We start from the raw sequence: 15,754 nt of genomic DNA, 5'->3' as shown, positions 1-15,754 counted from the left end.
AAAAGTTCCTCCCAGGGTGACACATGAAATTGTTTGAAAACAAGGTCCAAGTTTTGATGTAGATATGGAGATTAATTGCCAAAAAAAATTTATAAGATTTTCTTAATTTGGTTTGATTCAGTTTCAAAATTTTGTTGTTGCAGGTGAAGTATAGTCTTTAAGTTTGTAGAAGTAGAATTCTGAAGATAAACTTTTAATACTCAAAAGTGATGAAAAATTTTGCAATGTCCACCAAATATTGCTGTTGAATTCCCAAGTGTAGTCATTGCTTATAGTAACTGTTCATGTAGTTGATGTTAATGAAGTTGGATGGCCAGACCGGCCGTTGCAGCTTGCGTCCAAAGGAGGCCGCTCGGACCCCTCAAGTACCCTGAGATACCGCTCGCCCGCACTATGAGGGGAGCAGAGGTGTTGAAACACGCCGCGCCCGCGGTGAACATATACAGGCTGCGGGCAAGTAGCAGGTCGTGCGCCGCGCATGAGCCTTGGCCGGGAGGAGAGCTCCGGCTCGCCGTGCACCTGACGTCCTCGCTGGAGAAGAGGGGGCCCGTCCTCTGCCCCAGTTGCTGCACGGCGCCGCGCGGCTGCGGGGGCACTGAAACATTAAAGCTAGGCGGCAGAATTGTGTTGGACCATCATGTTTCTTTTTGAGGGCACAGGCTTGTAGAGAGATTGAGGGGCCAGCGGCGTGCAGATATGCATGGCATTTCATTTAAGCCAGCCACTGTGTGTAGTGGAGCAGGAGACGGGAGCGTGGTAATGGCCGTGGCAAGGACAGGATGGCAGTTTAACAAATCGGGGGAGGTTTCACACAAATGCTTACATATAAAATAAAATAGAAGGAGCAGAATGCCTTAAGAGTGGAAACTCAAAAAAAATATAACCTTCATATTCCTATCAAATTATATGAAGCAAGTTGACACAAAATTTACACCGGTTTCAACTGGGACAGGTGAACTCTAAATATCCTCTCGGTGGCTGGATTACTTAACAATAAGGTAACCGGCGTAAGGAAATCAAGAATAATGCATGGCCCATGAAATCTGGGGGCAAGCTTGCCCGCAGGAACAAAGTTCTTGACCATCACCTGGTCACCTACCTTCAAAGTGGTGGGTCTCCGTCCACGATCATACCTTTCCCTAACCTTTTCATGAGACACCTTAAGATTGGCTTTAGCCTTCTTCCAAAGATCTTTAATATTATCCGGATCTATTGTCTCGGGTAGAATGTCACTCAGAGACCAGAGGTTAGAGAGCGGTGTGTTGGGAACAAACTTGAACATCAAAGAAGCTGGAGTAAATTTATGTGATTCATGAACCGCCGAATTCAAAGCAAAAGCTAACCAATGCAGGGACGTGTCCCACCTGGAATGATCTTCATGATGATAGGCAATAAGTGCGGACCTGAGATTACGATTAACCCGTTCAGCCAGAGATGGTTGAGGGTAATAAGCGGAAGTAGTTACATGAGAGATGGATAAGTCAAAACAGAATTTACGAAATAAATTAGATGTAAAAGCCTTAGCATTATCAGATACAATATATTGGCACGGACCAAAAGAAGCGAAAATAGAATTTAAGCAAGTAATGGTAGACTGAGCGGTAGCCAGCTTAGTCGGAAATAACCAGGAAAATCTAGTAAAGCCATCTACGCATACAAAGATGAACTTGTTAGCATTTCCCTTTGACTGGGGGAAGGGTCCTACATAATCAATATACAGGCGTTCCATGGGGCGCGACGCTTGCTGAGAAGACAAGAGGCCTACCTTGGTGGACATGGTCGGTTTACTAAGCAAACAGGATTTACAAGCCTTTACTAGTTCACGGATTTCACCGTCCATACCTTTCCAGATGAACATTTCACGAATCTTTTCACGAGTTTTAAAGATACCAAGATGCCCTCCTAATGGGGTCTCATGATAATACTTGAAGATCATAGGTACAAGAACCGCTGGAACAACAACTTTCATCATCTTATCATGCCTCGAAGGGCAACATAGAACACCATTCCTCAGAACATAAGGGACAACATGTTCCCCAGAAGAAAGGGATTCCGTTATCGGAGCCAGCGTCGGATCTTCACGTTGGTATTTCTCGATATCCCTAAAGAGCATGGGAGCATCTGTTAGGATGGCATTAACCTCAGATAGTATGGACTCGGAAGGTGATGAACTGTCGACCGGTTCGTGGGTCTCGACGTCGTTAGAAAACATACGGCTGAGTCCATCAGCAACAACATTTTCGGTACCTCTGATATGTCTAACATCAAACTGGAAGGCAGAAATACGAATGGCCCAGCGGGCTATACGACCAGTACGACGCGGCCTACCTAAGACCCAGCTTAGGGCTTGATTATCCGTCTCCAGGTCGAATTTGACATGTTCTAGATAGAGACGGAAATTCTCTAAGGCGAATAAGACTGCCAAACCTTCGAGCTCATAGATGGAATACTTGGCTTCTTGAGCCGACAATGTCCTAGACGCATAGGCGATGGGTCGCCTCCCTAGTTCAGTCTCTTGAAGAAGGACTGCCGCTACTGCTGACGACGATGCGTCGGTTTGGACAATGAATTTCTTCGAGAAATCAGGCATAGCAAGTACAGGGGCATTACAAAGAGCTAATTTAAGGTCTTCAAAAGCGGCTTGTTGAGAAGGTCCCCATTCGAATTTGATGCCTTTCCTACGAAGAAGGTTTAAGGGCGCCGCTCTATTAGCGAAGTTAGGAATAAACTTCCTGAAGAAATTCACCATACCAATGAACCTGGCGATACCTTTAATATCCTTGGGAGGTTTAAAATCACGGAGTGTTCTAGAATGATCGACCGCTACACCAGCAGGTGACACAATATGCCCTAGGAATGACATAGAGGGCTTAGCAAAGGCAACCTTGGACAACTTGACAGTTAACCCAGCCTTACGAAGGCGATTGAGAACTTCTCGCAGATGATCTAGATGTTCTTCGAAGGTTTCCGAAAATACGACGACATCATCCAAGTAGTGGTACAAGTATTCAAATTTGATGTCGGAGAAGACCCTATCTAGCAGCCTAGTGAGTACAGCTGCTCCCGTGGGGAGCCCGAAAGGCACGCGGTTGTATTCATATAAATTCCAGTCCGTGGCAAACGCTGTAAGGTGTTTAGACTCTTCGGCAAGGGGAATTTGATTATAGGCCTGATTCAAGTCCAAGATAGTAAAGAACTTGGCCTTACGAAACCATGAAAAACAAGAATGAAGGTCAGGAAGGGGCACGGATTGCAACACCACCTTCCGATTGAGAGCCCTATAATCAATGACAGGCCTGAAGCCTCCTTGGGGTTTCGGGACTAAAAAAATAGGCGAAGAATACGCTGACTTAGAGGGCCTAATAATACCGTCCTTCAACATCTGATCGATGATTTCTTTTAGAGCCTTCATTTTAGGTGGAGATAGCCTATACGGTGGAAAACGGACAGGAATCGAATCCGTGACCTCAATTTTGTATTCGATCAGGTCAGTAACACCAAGAGTATCAGTGAACACCTCGGGAAACGACTGACACAATTTGCGAATACTATCAGCCTGCTCCTCAGGTAGATGTCTAAGGTCTAACAACATCTCATCCTGGGTAGGCGAAATAGAAGAACATGATGCAGAATTACACTTTAATAGAGGGATATTACAATTAGAGGCAAATTGGAAAGTGCAAGACCTACTCTGAAGATCGAGCACAAGACCAGTGTGAGAAATAAAGTCCGCTCCTAATATAATGGGGCAAGACAAGTGCTTGGCCACAAACAATTTAACTTTCCATGTGAATTTAAAAATACGAATTTTGACATATAAGGAACCGAGAATTTCTAATGGAGAGGAATTAGCCGAAACGTATTGGATCGCCGACAAACAATAGTTAGGAAGCTTACAAACAGATTTCAATTTTGAATACCAATCAGCCGAAATAATAGAACAAACACTACCTGAATCCAAGAGAGCTGTTATAGGCTCGTTATTTAACTCAATTTTGAGAAAGGGGACCGGTGCGGGGGAATCCGCCGCAATCCTAAGACACTCTTTGGGACCTTCAAAAGATGAATTTGAAAATTGCTCGTTCCCTGAATTTACAACCTGTTTACCAGGGGCTGAGTCTCGGGAAGATGGATTAGTCGACTCAGCCGAAGCCACTAGTCACTTTTTATTATTGGCATAGGTGGAATTTGCACCAGAAGTTGAGCAGGAGGGGGTGCTATTCGAATTGGGACAATTCTTGGCAATATGTGAGAAAGCCCCACATTTAAAAGAGCCTTGTAATGACCCGGCTCCATTCCTTGTCCCACTTGACTTGATCAGTGGACACTTGTTGCGCAGATGATCAGGCGACCCGCAAGCATAACATTTACGGGGATTGAGTGGTCGGCGAGGTGGAGGCCGAGTATTACTAAAGGAAGGCGGGGGTTCTTTCGCGACACGCAAAGAATCGGCGTATCTAACTCCTTCCGCGTAGACGGCCAATGCTTCGAGTTCAGAGAAAGTTTGCGGGCACGCCGCGAAACACAAATATGACCTATAGGATGGTGAAATGCCTTCTACAATGGCTTGTACAATCTGGTCCTCAGGGAAGTGCAGAGCAAACACCCTAGTATAAAACTTAATGTCCTGTATGAAATCAGCCAAGTTTTCATCCAAGCGTTGTACACGGTAATAGTACTTCTGAATAAGGGAGGACCTGGCCCTAGCCGGGATGAAGTTAGCTAGCAAATGGGCATGGAAATCCTCAATAGATGATTGCTCGGCAATGGCTCTTACGATTTTATCTGAGAGAATACCAATAGCATACGGATAGATAATTTGCAAAATTTGACATGGAGAAAGAGAAAACACAAGGGCATGATCCTGAAATTCAACTAGAAATCTTAAAAATGAAATTACATCACTGGTGGTATTAACGGAAAACTTAGAGATACCTCTGAGCAACATTGCCAATGGATGAGGCAAGCTGCTAAACCCGGGTGACATAGTAGGTAAAGGTTTCCATGGCAAGGAAGTTAATTCAGAACGGATGTTACTCAACGATGCACGGCGTTCAGACTCGTTGTCCAATGGGGCAGAGATAGTTTGAGCAGCGATGGTTTTCCTATTTACTTCTCCCTTAGGAGGTTCTTCCTCGCTACCTACATTCACTATGGTGGGTTGATCAGATTTGGGAGGAACTTCCCCAGTTAACAATTGAGTGACCTTACTAGATAATTCGGAAATATTTTCCAGGAGCGTACTAGCTTCCTTCCTCTGAACGTCATTCAGTTTTAGAGACAACAGATCGTTAACCCTATTCGAAAAGTGATATAGCCTAGCTTGCACACGCTTAATTTGATTAGGAGAGGGATCATTTTCATAAAAAAACTAACTACAGAAGCTAGCCCAGTAATATTCTCGACGATCGTGGAAAGAGAGTCGTCAATATCTTTCTCTCCCAATGTGGGGATGGAAATGGGCAAATCAAGGGACTCTCTAAGCTTATTTGTGTCTACTGCAACCGTGCCTCCAGATTGCACATTTCTAATAGTCAATTCGTAGATCAACTCCTCCTTGCGCAAATAGTTAAGATGGAGAACATCGCGAGGGCCGGGCATGATGACAAAACAATTTTGAAAAAGTCAAAAAATTCCAGCAACTGAGAAAATTGTTAGAGTTCGGAACAAAACAATGTTTAGCCGTCAAAAGGGGCTAAATTGAGACCCATTCAACCACGCTCTGCTACCACTTGTTACCGTGTTTTAGTGGTAGGTAGAGGTGAAAGAAGGTGCGGGCGTGAACGGGTCTCAAACTACGGAATCAAAGTTAATGTAAAATTTAACAAGGTTATATTTTCTTTTCAAAAACAAAGAAATAACAAGCATGGCAGGTACAAAGTAGCAAATCAAAAGGGTAGTTACAATATTTACAGGAATTGGGCTTCGCGCCCTGATTTTACACTGCTTGGGCAATCAGCTCAGTTTTACCCCAAACACGAGTTTTAACAGAGGGGCAGAAAACCCCATTCATACCTAGGAGCCCTTGCTCCAAATTACACAGAAAAGCCTCCACGAGGCATACAACACTCAATTTTCAAAAGAGCCACTCGCTCTCAAAATTTAAGCCTCTTCCAGGCCCCACCAAACTCCACCTTCAAGTTGTCCTCACTGGACATAGACACAGGGGTAAAATACCCAACCTACTGAGGTCTATTAAATGACAAGGGGCAATTACATGACCTCTAAAATAACAATTTGAGAGGAGGCGATCTTACACTCCTAATACACTTGTTTTTAAAACCTAATCTGGCTCTAGGCCACTAATGCAAGGGCTAATCCCATACTACAGAGGTGACTTTAGAAAAGAGCAATTGGTTTTACATTAACGAAGAATAGGTTGAGAAAATAAGTTCACCTCAAAACAATGTGAGTGGGAGCTCGAGAGGGTTAGCACTCTCTATCCCAATATGCAGCTTAAAAGAGAATAGATGAAAAGATTGGTTACATTTTAGGAAAAGGTTACATGGTGGAAACGCTTCGAACCCGCTCCGAGAGTTAAACTGCCAACCTAGCAAGAAAAGAAGTTATTAAGAGGCCATTACCTGGTGTTGAACAGCTGGAGAAGAAAGAGGTGCTTCCCGCCCCCTGCTATGTACTTTACACACTGAAAGATGGAACAGAAGTGGCCCGGAGACCCTAAAATCAGCAGTTTATATCCTCTCGCAGAAGGTTCGAGGCGTTAGGGGAATGAAAACACCCTCCCGCAAATTCTTTATTGGCTAGGGTACAGAAACATATCCAAGTTGGGGGAAGATACATCGGATTGGTCGGAAATAACTCAAAGAAATTCGGGATTGGATAAATCTAAAACAAGGGGAAAAAGAGGGGTATACAGCCAACTTAAACAATAACAGAAAGAAATTTAACAAGAAACAAACTTTTGAAATAAGAACTTCTCCAAAAAAATAGTTCTTTCATTCCGCACTAGGGTGCACTATTGTTGATCTTCAGTAGTGTCCTCTAGAAGAGACTGTTCACACTTCTTACTACAAGCAAAACAAAAATACGTCGAAAATGACACAGTTCAAAAACTCCAAAATTTACAGGTAGAGACATCTTCTGAGAAACTTGAAAATGAATACTGTCCATAAGGTTCAGACTTCCTCCAGCAGAGGAGTTTCAATAGGCGCACATTTTAAATTAGCGGTGTGGAGGTGTACCGCCCGGTACAATAATAATAATAATAATAATAATAATAATAATAATAATAATAATAATAATAAAGGTGTATTGTTCAGAATGCAGTATTTCAGAAAAAGGTAACAAAGAAGGAAAGAAAGAAAAGGAAATTAAAGAAAAAATATGAGGAAAAAAAGAACAAAAATATATTTAATATAATATTTAAGAGGGGGGGGGGGCGAGAACCTGGGGACCCTCCGCGCGCTAAACGATTTAAATCGCCCGCCCGGTAATTTTAGTTTAGCCCTGTGCTCACTAGAGGCGCTATTGTGCAATCCCTGGCGATGTTTGCGCAACCGTTGCGTACAGAAGTGAAAAATAACGTTGAGAGTCATCTCTTACTCATTCTCTTTGGTTCTGGCGAAGTGGCGGTGGGAGAACTCGGCGTAGACTTAGGCTGATTCTCCATGAGCAGGTAAAACGCCGCTGTTCGCCCGCTACAAACCCGCTTGCGGAACAGAACTATGGGGTATTTGTAGAGCTGTCTACACGGGCGGTTTGCACGCCGCGGGTGGACGCGTCCATGAGCGGGAAGGCGGGTCTAACGCCAGCAGAGGCGTCATTCCCGCTAGCGGTAGAACAGCGAATCATACTCCACGTGGCGGCAGTGAGCAGTTCACCCGCCTCTGTCGCACGACAGGAACTGCCTGAAGTGTAGTATATTCTTTACTAGCTGATGTACCCGTGCTTCGCTACGGAATTCTACATTGTATACAGAAGTATAGGTTAGGTAGTGTACACGTTGTGAGCAAGATTGTATCAAATTCCATAGCTCCTAACGTTACCCTAGAAACGCGACGGGAAAGTCACCAACGTCTTTTCTCATATGAAGACTGGGTTAGGGAATATTCATTGTAACGATAGGCCCGCTTGTCTACCATCAGTCACAATCAGGTTGGGGAGTTTAGATTATAATTGCAGACACTGCCTTTTTACATCCTCAGGAAGACTGTATTAGTCATTTTCCCAACTGAAATGAACATAGGTCATTACAATGATGTCAGTAGGAATAGCGCGATTAAAAGCAGTGTTTTCATATGAAATACTCGATCAAATGAAAAACCACGCATTTTCTCACTTTTTAACGAACAGTACCACGCTTGCGATCTAACAATCCAAATTTTCAGAGCCTGAATGACCAAGCCGCAGACAGCCGTGGTCCGTGAACACTCTTCGTCTTTTTTCGGCGGGGATGTGGGTGGGTCGAATAGTGGAGAGTTCCAGGGCAAAAACTATGCCCTTTTACTAATCTGTTTCCTAGGAATACACGATGAATCGGAAAATCTCAATTCACTACACTGGCGGGGGAAGAAATTATCTGACTTGGAGGCAAATTCTTCCTCAAAGCCAGGGGAGAAAGCCCCTCTTCACTGCCAATTTGGAATAAAATGAATATAGATTTAATAAAAGTGAAAGCTTTTCTTACGAAACGGCTCTTTTCAGGGTTGAATTTTGAATTATTTAGTGAATTGTGGTTCTATAATTTGGAGTAGGCCTAAACTGTAATTCTTTGCTTTTGTTTTTGTTTTGCAAGTTGCTTTACTTCGCACCGACACAGATAGGTCTTATGGCGACGATGGGACAGGAAAGGGCTAGGAGTGGGAAGGAAGCGACCGTGTCCTTAATTAAAGTACAGCCCCAGCAAATTGTAATCCAAGACCAAGTCATACCACTACTACTACTACTACTACTACTACTAAGTGAGCCTCTAACTTAAATTGTCCAGTGGTGAACCGATTCGATAACGCACGGTGAGTCCACCAGCGTCTTTTCTTACCAGGTTAATTTTTTAATATTGCTAATACCTGTAGTTGAACTCCGACAACACAACCTATTCGTACGACATCCATCATTATAGTGTGGCAGGTTTATCGCTGGTGTGCCGCCGGCGTTTTTGGCGCTGTTTACAGGCGTCAATTCAACCGCTCGTGTAGAATAGGCAAAAAGTTTGAGCGATCAGGCGGGCGAACAGCGGCGTTTTACCTGCTCGTGGAGAATCAGCCTTATTATGGATAAAGTATTCTCAACTCAGCAGTGCCTACATTGCATTTAATTCCCCGAGTGTCCTCTGAGTTTAAGGGCTACCGCAGGGATGGGGGCATAAAAATTGAAAAAAAAAAAAAGCTACAAAATGGGCAGTTGTTAATGCTGTCAGCGAATTTCTCCAGCGACGTAAAGGTTGGGTCTAGCAAATTTAGCGCGGTAATAATACTACTATACAATAAAACTTTCACCAAAGGGACAATAGAATTATAACTATATATATAAGTTCGGCGTGATTATACAATTAAAATGTCATTTATAGTGGCTACACAGTAAAAAAGTAACATACACCACTGGCGTAGCCAAGGTTGGGCCAACCACCCTCCCCACCCCCCACCCCCAAAAAATGTTTCCTGAAACTAGAGCGAGGATCAACCGTTGTTTTACGTAAGGCACGAACAACTTAAAAAACTTACGCCGAAATGTTAAATTAACGTAGCGACAAAGAATCAACTAGCAAGGCTCAATAGGGCCATACAAAATTCTCCATATTTGTACTGCTTGAATGAAAGGAAACCACTTAGCATTGTAATAATAATTTCGTGTGGCTATTTCTAGCCGAGTGCAGCCCTTGTAATGCAGACCCTCCGATGAGGGTGGGCGGCATTTGCCATGTGTAGGTAACTGCGTGTTATTGTGGTGGAGGGTAGTGTTATGTGTGGTGTGTGTGAGTTGCAGGGATGTTGGGGACAGCACAAACACCCAGCCCCCGGGCCACTGGAATTAACCAATTAAGGTTAAAATCCCCGACCCGGCCGGGAATCGAACCCGGGACCCTCTGAACCGAAGGCCAGTACGCTGACCATTCAGCCAACGAGTCGGACACTTAGCATTGTGATGCGCGGGGATATTTCCCTGTAGAGGCCTCAGTATTGGAAATGTAACCGTGTGTTGACAAATGTCAAGACATGAGGAAAAGGGCAATTAGCAAGGGATTACTCAGTAGGGGGCCGGAACGTGACCACCGACATAACAAGGGCCACGGCCAGAAGCAGTTGCAAGCTTACAACATCGTGTCAGCTTTTGCACATCGGTTCCCGGAAACAACAATGTCCTAGGGATCCTCGGGTTGTACCGTGGTTGAGAGACGTGCAGTGTTTAAGTTGCAGCGTTCGGAAGACTGTGACAGGATTGTGAGCTGCACTTAGTTCCTCATTTTGTGCCATACAAGTTATTATTATTATTATTATTATTATTATTATTATTATTATTATTATTATTATTATTATTATTATTATTATTATTATTATTATTTGAAAAGGGACCGTTTTGCCACTGAGAAACCATAACTATGTGCATCCTCGGTAAGTTATGAAAACGTTTCTTTTTTATTCTAAAAGTAGCAAGACAATCGCGGATGTGTGCCTAAGTTCGATAGGTACGCCTATATATTTTGTCCAATGCCCGGGAACTGATTGGAACCTCAAATCGCACCATCAAAACTATATTGTAATTGGCGGGCGTGATAAGTCAGTTCCAATGGTTATATCTTCTCATCACGACGGCCCAGGCTCGAACCGCAATCGATGCATGAAACATTTTTAAAATGGAAAGTCACATTCTATTGATACGGATTCTACTTAAAACACTAGATCCCGTCCCTTACCTTTCTTTAGTACTTTTGAGCCATAACCGCATCATTTATGGTGGTGTATTTTGAGTATCCAGCCACTCTTCGGGCTTACCTTGTACCTTAAATGGTGAGTGGATGCAGTGGCGTACCCACACCAGTAGCGTGGATAAAACTTTTCCTTGGAAGGGGTTGGGAAAAGACATTTTAATTTGTATTCTGTATTTGCTTTACGTCGCACCGTAGGTCTTATGGCGACGTTGGGAAAGGAAAGGGCTAAGAGTGGGAAGGAAGCGGTCGTGGCCTTAATTAACGTACAGTCCCAGCATTTGCCTGGTGTGAAAATGGGAAACCACGGAAAAGCATCTTTAGGGCTGCCGACAGTGGGGTTTGAACCCATTATGCCCCGGATGCAAGCACACAGCTGTGCGCCGCGTACCGCACGGCCAACTCGCCCGGTGGATATGAAAAGAAAGTTGGTCCTACCGAGTGCGGTACGGATCTTCAGTAGATATTGATGGTTTTGATTGTTACCACGTACAATCATAGCTTCTCTACTCTTAACATAAACCGGCTGAATTATTGAAACTGTTCGTAAAATTGATAATATCGTTCTTCGTTTTTGAGGAAGTAGAAACTTCATTTAATTTGTCTTCTTTAAAAAAGGAACCACTTTGGTACTACACCCCGTGAAGGTGACTACCTTCCAGGTCGTAGATATTTCGATTACGGGAGACTCAAGGCCAACTCTACTGCACTCAAAAACAAGGCTGTATCTTCCCCATCCCATGCCTTTCTTAACTCTGTCAGTGTTGGGAATCAAATGGAGGATGCCTTAATTCAAATTCTAAAATAAGGAGACCTTATGTGCTGAAGTGCTGCAGCACATTGTCTATTTGAAAAATAAATTACTTTAATAATAGGATCTACAATGCCGTGCGCGTAGAGGCGCGCGGCTGTGAGCTTGCATCCGGGAGATCGTGGGTTCGAGCCCCACTGTCGGCAGCCCTGAAAATGGTTTTCCGTGGTTTCCCATTTTCACACCAGGCAAATGCTGGGGCTGTACCTTAATTAAGGCCACGGCCGCTTCCTTCCAACTCCTAGGCCTTTCACATCCCATCGTCGCCATAAGACCTATCTGTGTCGGTGCGACGTAAAGCAAAAAAAAAAAAAAGGATCTACAATGAACTACAGTGAATTCAAAAAGATGTCAGCCAAAGAACAGGAAATCATTCAACTCCCCTCACAACCAGGTAACTAGTCGTGCGCTCCACGCAGGGTGCTATGCAGCTCACAGCTCAGCGAGAGTTTCTAACCTTTTCTCCAGAAAGCAGGAATTCTGCCTTTCACGCATGCGTGCCTAACTTTTCCGATGTGCTGTTGAAACGACAGCCAAGACATCACTTCGCAGCGATTCGTTCGCCCACAGAGAGGCAGCACTGGTCTAGAGGTGGGCTAAACTGCTATTTGTGTGAAACAGTTTCAACTGTTCCTGTTTCGAGCTCGAAACAGTTTCAAAATAACTGTTTCGAATAGCAGTTTTGCTTCTTCCAAATACTAGTGTTATGGCACGATTACTACAGTGTTGTTGCACACTGCTATTCTAATAGCGACTTAAAATCTGCTGTACAGAAAGAATTAACATAAAAATAAATTAAACTAAACTGTTTTTGCCAGTGAAGTGATGCTTCAAGAGCTACAACTAATAATTAAACATGATTACTTTTTAATATATTGTTTAAATGCTCTCGTTAATGCTTTTACACAATTAAGTAAACATTGAGGTTAGATTATACTGGTGATTTTTACACTATAATTTGGCTTTTTCTCCTTGATGCCAGTATAAAGACATGCTAATACTGCTCATAAACAAATACCTTTCCAAACGCTAATAGAAAATTTCCGGTCATAAGTTATAATATTGTCAAGGGGAACCTGAGTAACTGGGACCACTGTGCCTGTGGCTGGGTCCAATGACTTGTTATTAGCATGGTTGTGTTTTTACAGTTTATACAGAATAACTTTTCCCAGTGCTACTAACATTTATTATATCCATTAATACCAAAAGGCCATAGACTTGTACAGAAGAACTGTATACAAAATTTTGGGGTGTGCCTTTACAAATTGAGCTCAGTGAATTAAGAGTACCAGTACTAATAACAGGACGAAATTTAGATACATTGGTGGATTATGCCTACAAAAGTAATATAAGCATTCATAATAGAAAACTAATTATCAGACAATTGGGGAACATACAGTGTATGAATGGAAGATATCCTAGTTTAATGATGTACACAGACTTAAATGACAGACACACAATAAACTGAATTAAAGAAAAAACTATGATGTTAACAATGCCTCACTAGAAGGGGAGATATGTAACAGATTTAAACCAACTTAAATTCTGCTTGTATAATCTGTAGAGATAACTGTAAATATATATGAGCATGCTGAAAATATAGGTTAGGCCTACATGAGAATTTTTTTAAAGAGTAAGCAACATTACATCTAATATTTTATGTTCATATTAAGATTAAATAATATAAAACTAATTACCAGAACACTGGAGTACTTGACTTAAGTTGATATGATTCATTGTATGAATAGAAGCTATCCTTGTTAAATGATCAACATAGATTTAACAGGTAGACACAATAAACTGAATTAACATAAAAACAATATTCACATAGCCTCACTAGAGTGAAATTTAAGTAACATAAATTGTAAGTCGATCTGGGGAGATATTTACAAATATTTAGAAGCATGCTAATGATGTACATAATTTAAGAGCAAGGTTATTATCTTACAGCAATATTGCAGCTAATATTTTATGTACAAATTAAAATTAAATAATAGAAAACTAATTACCAGAAAACTGTATGTATGAACAGAAGATATCCTTGTTAAATGATCTACATAGATTTATCTGACAGACACAATAAACTGAATTAATGTAAAAACAATATTGATAACCTCACTAGAGTGGAACATAAGTAACTTAAATTGTAAGTTGATAATCTGAGGAGATATTTACAAATATACACAAGCATGCCAAGAATGTACATGAACTTACAGCAACATTACATGTAATATTTTATATACAAATTAAAATCACAGGCTTAGTAATTGCACTGTATTTCACTGTCTTCAGTACGGTATCTTACATACTCCAGTTACACTGCCTTTAATACTGTAACATGATACCCAGAAGCTATGATGCAGTCCACTGGCTATAATTGGCATTGAGGAACAATAACTGCCGCACATGTTGTGGACTTAGTCTAGTGCGTTTCTCATTGACAAACGCTCCAGCCTTCGAGAATATACATTCGCAAGGAACTGATGATGCAACCATGCCAAATCTCTCTCGCACAACTTTTGACAGCAGTGGATAATTATGACTGTGTTTTTGCCACCACAACAAAGGATCCGCAGTCCTGGGATAGTATGCCTCCTGCAGGAACCGTTGTACTTCTACTATAGCCCCAGATGTGCCTGTTCCTGGAATAAAAATATTTAAAATAATTTTCTTGAAATGTAAATTAATAACCATCACATTAGTTTATTGAACCTTTTCCTTACCTTGTGGTTGAGTGTTGGCAATCATTCTGTCAAACTCCTCCCAGACTGACGAGTCACAGTTGGAAATTGCTTCTTGTGGTGTAGATGGCTGTGTTTCTGGCTGTTTTTCTTGTCTGAATACTTTTGTAGCCAGTTCTAGTGCATGTTTCTTTGCTGCTTCTGCAGCAGTTGTATCTACAAATCCAGGCTTCCTGTATCTGGGATCCAATAATGTACACAGAGCTAGAGTTCCAGAATGCTCAATATTATGGTATCTTGTGGCAATTTCCTGGTTTAAAATTTCCAGTACCGACTTCACGGGGGCACAGATTTTTTGTCTCAGCGTAGACTTGCAAACTGATGATAAAACACGTGTCAGTGGAATAGCATCGCTACCTGTGATATACTTTTCTCCACTAAGCTGCTTTGTGATTTCTTCAAATGGTTTCAGCACTGTGCAGAGATCTTTACAAATTTCCCATTCTTCTTCAGAGAGACAGGTAAGGTGTTGCTGGTCAATGCTGTTGTTACCTATATTGCATCTTTGAGCTCTACAAAGCGACTCAGCATATAAAATGTTGAGTTCCACCTAGTTGGTACACTCTGAATTAATTTTTTAGGGATAACATCACTGTGAGCTTTCTGGTAGTCCAGTAGCTTTCTTGTTGCAGTTGCACTTCTTTTGAAGAAGGCAACGATAGATTTGACCTTTTCTTGTAGTGGTTGTACTTTATCTAAAGCTTCCTGAACAACCAGGTTCAGGGTATGTGCGTAACAACCAAAATGCTTCCACCCTAGGTCATTCTTCACAGCATTTTTTATGTTACTTGCATTATCTGTGACAACCAATTGAACTTTCTCAGATAAATTAAATTTATCTGTTATGTTTCTTACATGTGTAGCCAAATTACTGCTAGTATGTGGCCCATCTACTGGTGTACAGTCCAGTAATGTTGTAATAAACTTGAAGTTTTCATCCAAGTAGTGGGCAGTGACAGCTATGTAAGAATCATTATTTTTAGAAGTCCAAGAATCTGTAGTAAGGCAGACACTTTCAGTAGATAACAGCTGTTGTGAGACAGCATTGAAACATTGCTCATACGCTGCTGGTAGGTAACTAGAAGATAGGAGTTTCCTGTTGGGGAGTTCATATGAAGAATTTAATGCCTTCACAAATTCCCGAAACCCACGGTCTTCCACTATAGAGAAAGGTTGAAAATCCAGCACAAACAGCTTCATTAAGTGGTGATTGAGCCTTTTCTGAACAGAATGACTGATTTTCTTTGTCAAAAAACTTGATATATGTGACTGGTGGGATGAACTGCTGGTGTTTGTTGCTGTAGTATTAAGCCCTGAAGA

This window comes from Anabrus simplex, chromosome 3 (genome assembly GCF_040414725.1).
Source record: "Anabrus simplex isolate iqAnaSimp1 chromosome 3, ASM4041472v1, whole genome shotgun sequence".
Lineage (NCBI taxonomy): Eukaryota > Metazoa > Arthropoda > Insecta > Orthoptera > Tettigoniidae > Anabrus > Anabrus simplex.
Note: the sequence above shows the minus strand (reverse complement) of the source record.